At 40.1% G+C, this 5,715-nt stretch overlaps 1 non-coding gene across 1 annotated transcript; it reads left to right on the forward strand.

Annotated features, from left to right (window-relative positions):
• The first annotated feature begins 516 nt into the window (after positions 1-516).
• LOC145060836 (small nucleolar RNA R71) lies at positions 517-623 on the forward strand. Its single transcript, XR_013687018.1, has one exon. It is a non-coding gene; the product is annotated as a small nucleolar RNA R71 (small nucleolar RNA).
• Positions 624-5,715: the final 5,092 nt, after the last annotated feature.

Here is a 5,715-nt window from a genome sequence, read left to right on the forward strand (position 1 = left end):
GGTTTCTTCTCGGCTGGTGGCTGCTCCTTTTGATAGAAGCCTCGACCTGTCTGTCTGTACTTCTCTTCTTTTTGCTTCTTATACTCTTCATATGGCAACCACTCCTTCTTTGGTTTCCTCCAGTCCTCATCAAACTTATCCCCACTTGAGTAGCACACTTGAGCTTTTCTGTTCCCAAACTCATCTAAATTGCTGTCCTTGGTCAAGTGTGGACCACTACATCTCTCGCAACCCACTCTTATGGAATTTATTGACTGGTCCATTTGTGTTATCCTTCGATCCAAATTATTCAGCACAGCCATCACAGCTGCTATTTCTTCAGTTTGGGCTCCTCCACCGCCTTTGATTCCATCTTGCCTAGGGTTGTGGTATTCGCGAGAGTGCTTCGCGAATTCTTCAATCAGCTCCTTAACCTCCCTTGGATTTTTCTTTGTCAAAGGTCCTTGAGAGTCAAGGAGTTGTCTCGTCATAACGTTGACCCCATCATAGAAGATTGACATCTCTTGTTGCACATTTAGATCATCCTGAGGGCAATTTCTGAGCAAGCCCTTGTACCGTTCCCATGCTTCGTATAATGACTCCCCTAGCTGTTGCTCAAAGTTGGCTATTGCCGTCTTGAGTTTGGCTATCTTGGATGGCGGGCAAAACTGGTCCAGGAATTGCTCACGCATTTGAGCCTAAGTGGTAATTGTACCCAGTGGAAGTGACTTCAACCACTCCTTAGCAGCTCCTTTGAAAGTGATGGGAATCATCCTAAGCAAGACGGTGTTTCTGTTGACATTTGGGACATTGAAGTAATCCGCAATGTCGTTGACTTCATCTAGATGCTTAAAAGCATCCTCATGATCTTTCCCAAAAAATGGGATATCCTTCAGTGCAGTCAAGATGTGCCCCTTCAACTCGAATGTGGCAGTGGCAGGTATTGCGGGTTGGACTAAACCGAGACCCATATCTTCTCAGATCCGCTTCTTGTAAGCTCCCATGGACATCTCTTCAATTGTCGCCATCTCGTTCCTTGGCTCGTTCTCGGGTTCGCTCGTATGTTCTTCAAATTCCGGCTCGGTATCATATTCGGATTCGGTTTGGATGGGTGTTTGATCCAAGTGCTCAAAATTGCTCTTGTGCCTCGCGGATGAACTTTACTCTCCTATCTTCTTTCCTGAATTCCTTGAAAAAGTTGACTTTAATTCTTGCAGTGGCATCTTTTTCTTGTGAATTGCAGACTCGGGATCTTCAAGTGGTGGCACCAAGGGTGTGTTTGAGCCTCTGGTCATGAACTCCTACAACTCGCTAAACTAAAAACGTAAAACTGAACTAAAATAAGAAAATACTAAAACTGAAATTGCAGCTTTCACGTCGTGAGTTTATTGAAACTCACGTCGTGAATTCTGTGACAGAAACAGAAAACAAAAATTTTGTTATATACTAACCAACTAAGCTAAAATAACAAATAAATAACTAATTAACTTTTTGCAGATTTTATTCCACAAAAAGGGTCGATTAATCTAATGCAACCCAATAAACTAATAATCTAAGCCGTTCCCTGGCAACGGCGCCAAAAACTTGATGTGCACAAAAGTACCCACTAATTTTAATATTTATAACCTAACAAACTTAAACTAACTATGCACTTATAGGCAGTGTACCTAGTCGGATTACAGTATACCTTGGGTAAGTCTGGTGTCGATCATAGGGAACGGTTTTACTAATTAATTTACTCACTATTAAATTAACCTAATTATTAACAAGTTTAAAAGGGGGTTTTATCTGATTTTGCAAGATCAGATGAACTTTAATTCAAATTCAATAAGTAAAAACACACTCTTGTTTAGTTTGAATCCACTTCTTTCTTATGGCTAGCTAATGTTTATGGATTATCTAGTTGGTTTTAATTATATTAGTAATTTAGTTCTAACTTTACCAATAAGTAACTAATTCATGTTAAACTATGCATGTTCACACACAATTAAACACAAAATTAATTGTGAATGTAAATATGCCATACAAGATTTGTTATATAAACGCAATTATAGTCACAATACACGTTCTCTAGCACAGCTAAGCTTATTTACTCTAATTACTAACTAAGACTGGTCAATCCTAGCTCTAACAATTCAATGTTCACTAAATCATTAGGTAAACAAGTTCATGCAGTTAATGGTCACTAAGCTACACAGAACATGCAATCAAGCAATTAGAGAAACAAACATAAGCATGCTAGGTAATACAAATCAAACACAAGCAATTTTACCAACTAAACTAATCCATAAAATTGAGCTATTCATAAGTTAAAAGCTTCATCTAGGTAAACAAGAGTAGCTAGATTCAGCTGCTCATCATAGCAACTAACAAACTAACACAAATTGAAGTGATATAACACATGTTTTTAATTAATAAACTAAATTATGGACCTTCAATCTTTTTGGTGTTGAAAGCCTCTTCCCAGAACTTTTCTCTGCTCAAAATCGTCTTCTGGAACTCCTCTTTTTTGCCAAAAGTTGCCTCTATTCGTAATGGTCAAGGATTTATATAGTTGCCGATATCCATAAATTCACATCGTGAATAATAAGATATTCACGTCGTGAGTTGTAGATAACCGTGACCGTCAAGGATTCCTTCACCCGCGTACATATCTTCTAGAACCGGCTCTCACGTCGTGAATTCTTTAAGTCTCACGTCGTGAGAATGTTTTTTTCCAGATTTTCTTCTCTTTTAATCTTTTAATTCCCAAAGTTTCTTTCTTTAACACTTTTAGTCCCTTTTCTTCAAAATGTCTTCTTTTTGGCTGTAAATAACATTTAAGCTCATAAGTACCATTATTCTAAACAAATTATCAAATTATTAATAAAAATGTACTTAAATATTGCCTAAAAATAAGTATAAATATGGCAATATCATTCACTCACTAGTTAGTTAAAGTTTGCCAGAACGACTATAGCACAAAGCAAGCAGCATTGATTCATAGATTAACCGAATCAAGCATAACCTAATCAGGCTATCTGACTCCTAACTATAGCTCTAACGTACGGATCGATGAGCTCCTACAACAGGTATACAAGGCATCCTTCCTAGATCCTTAGCCCTATTCTAGCCTGCAGTTCTCATAAACACATAATAGACATGCAAGGAATCCTCCTAGATCCTTAGCCTAATCTAGCATGCAATTCTCATAGTAATATCATATAACATAACAAGTATGGGTACCTTGGGGAAAACTTACTTGAGCTCGGACGGTCGAACGCATGACACACCTCGTTCTTTCCCAGAACTCTCCAATTTAGATTTTAGAAAAAACCATTTCCTTGTAAAAATCTTTCAAGCCCTAGGTTTGAGTTCAGACACCCCCGAGGGTGTGTCCGAATCCCTCAAACCAAGGCTCTGATACCAACTTGTAACATCCTAATTTTTGAGGCCAAAATTTTCATTTTTAAATAAATAGTTCGCAACATAGTTTACCAAAACATTACCAAAGTCATGTTATTTTATAAAAAACTATAACAACGTGTTCGGAAACTATCTCAACATAAGTAATATAAATCAGAGTACAATCCCATAAAATCAATACAGAAAAACATATGTATGTGAGTGTTACGCGCTGCTACACCGCCGACTCCTTCCCCTTAGACACAGAGGTACCTGAAACCAAAACTCAAACTGTAAGCACAAAGCTTAGTGAGTTCCCCCATCATACCGCATACCATACAATCACATAGCATACATACTGTTGGGCAATTCTTGGTGCCCGACCCACCCATGTCAAGCCATTATGGGGTGCTAGCCTACCCATGTCAAGCCATTCTGGGGTGCTAACCTACCCATGTCAGGCCGTTCTGGGGTGCCGACTACCCTCCGGTCTATCTCAACCAGCATCGGGGACTATTTCACCCTACCTCTATCATACAATAACAAAATATAATCATACGGTCAGGCATATATGGTGTACTGACCTACCCTTCATTCCTAACGACCAAGTCAGGGAAAAGCTATTCCCTGCTACTACCACTAACTCACATAGCATATCACATAAGCATATCTTATAAGCATACCAAGATAATTATCACAAATACAATTATCTACCAATTACTCTTATTGGTGGGTCGACATTGTGGCCTTAGACCCACCCCTACTAGAAGGTAACTAACCTCGATGTCGTGTAGCATCGACACTGTCCTCGGTGTGAATGTCGGCTCTCCTCGACTCCCCAATCCCTGCACAACAACCCTTCTATGTTAACAATTTTTACCTACAACACCTTCAAGGGTCAACTTGAATCCAACTCAAAGTCAAATTTAATGTCAAACCCTAGTCAAGTCAACTATTTGGTTGAGCAGACTCATCGAGATGGTCCGCCAATTCGCCGAGTCCCTTTGTCCACAAAATACTACAAACCCGTCCCCACTCGTCGAGTCTAGTAACAGCTCGACAAGTTCACCTTCAACAACATTTCAGTTAATCTTCAACCGACTCGGCGAGTTATTCCTTGAACTCGTCGAGTTCATCTTAAGCATATGAATGCGTCTAGTTTATGACTCACCGAGTTGTATGATCAACTCGTCGAGTCCATCTTCAAAGACTGGGACATTGCCTTGGACTCGCCGAGTGTGTTCTAGCACTTGTCGAGTCCCATGATTTCCAGGTCCAAGGCAAACCCCTAGCAGGCTGAGCGTTCCTTCCACTCAACCAAAACAATTTCCAGAAGATGTTTTTGGGGAAAAAGCGTCTCGAATCGTTGAGTCACCCAAGTGACTCGTCGAGTCCCTCCTTGTCCAATACTATACAGTTGATTTCAGTGGGACTCTATGCATCCATATCATAGATCTGACCTCCTAGGGTCCCTTTTATAAGTAAAGTCACGAACTTGATGTCCATGCAGGGGGTCTTTGGCTCAAAAAGCCATAAAAGATGGTCTACAAGATGCATGGGGTGTTTATGGCAACAAGGTGGGCACCTTTATGCCATAAAGACTCCCAGTAACCCCAGATCTGAAGCACAAACTGACTTCCAATACTCAATCCTGAATACAACCTCTCTAGGGCTTAGAAAGATGTAGAAAAAGGCCCAAAATCAAGATCTAGACAATGAACAGACAAGGTTTTTGCTTTATAACTCTAATAAGCTGGAAATATGCTCAAAACTCTGTATCTTCTTGTTCCCCCTTGATCTCACAAGCCTCCTTCTCTTCTTCAAGCTTCAATCACACAAAGTAACACCATAAGGCTCAAGAACACCCTAAAAATGGCTAGGGTTTTAAGTTAGGGTTTGCTCTGGATGATGGGGGTTGAGTGAGGGGTTATAATGTGTTTAAATAGGGTGAAAACCCTCAATTTAGGGTTTCACTCAAACAGCCTCTACCCGCCCAGTCGGTCTCCTGACTCATTGAGTAGACTACTTAAACTTCCTGTGGATCACGACTCTATTGAACGAGTTGGGCCTCCAACTCGTCGAGTGCCAGATAAAAACATAATAAATACTTGAATTCAAGGCATACCAGGAATCGGGTGTTACATTGAGGAATGTATCAGTTGGGAAGAATGACTTGGAGGAGTCGGGGTAGTCCTTGAGGAAGGTATAAATAGGTGTGGAAGGTAGTATTTGGTCCGTACTACTAAAAGAAAATGATTTATACCCGGGACTAAGAAGACCATAATGAATATAGGGAACTCGAGTGTGTGAACCTTCTCGTGTTTTTGCTAATTATTTTTGTGGTTATGTTTC

This window comes from Lactuca serriola, chromosome 6 (assembly GCF_051521515.1).
Source record: "Lactuca serriola cultivar US96UC23 chromosome 6, Lser_US96UC23_V15, whole genome shotgun sequence".
Classification (NCBI taxonomy): Eukaryota; Viridiplantae; Streptophyta; class Magnoliopsida; order Asterales; family Asteraceae; genus Lactuca; species Lactuca serriola.